Raw genomic sequence first — 445 nt, forward strand, 5'->3', positions numbered from 1 at the left:
GATCTGGCTCGATTTTATACCTACAAAAAATGGTAAATTTCAGAAAAAAGGTGCATTGAAAAAATTTAGCTTTTTTTAATTTGATTTTTTTTAATTTAAAATATTTATGAGTGCTGGCAGAAATTTAAATTTGAATTTTTTGAAACCGTGACAGCACTAGAAAGATCTCGGAAACGCGCGCGCAACTTAAGAATTCAACTTCAATTTGTAGAAGATGCCAACTTTTTAGAGGAAACCAAACTGTTTAATTTGACAAAATGCTCAATTTGCCTGCAAGAAAATACTAATAAATAATTAAATATCTATTATTTGTTTTCTTCAAGTCTTTACGGACTTAACGAACTGAACTATACGGTAACGCCAGTTGTGGTGGCATAATATTAACATTTTAAAACCAAACCATAGGTGGCGTATTTATGTATAGAAAACAGACAACATTGTGGTG

The sequence above is a fragment of the Drosophila innubila genome, assembly GCF_004354385.1.
Source record: "Drosophila innubila isolate TH190305 chromosome 3R unlocalized genomic scaffold, UK_Dinn_1.0 2_E_3R, whole genome shotgun sequence".
Taxonomy (NCBI): domain Eukaryota; kingdom Metazoa; phylum Arthropoda; class Insecta; order Diptera; family Drosophilidae; genus Drosophila; species Drosophila innubila.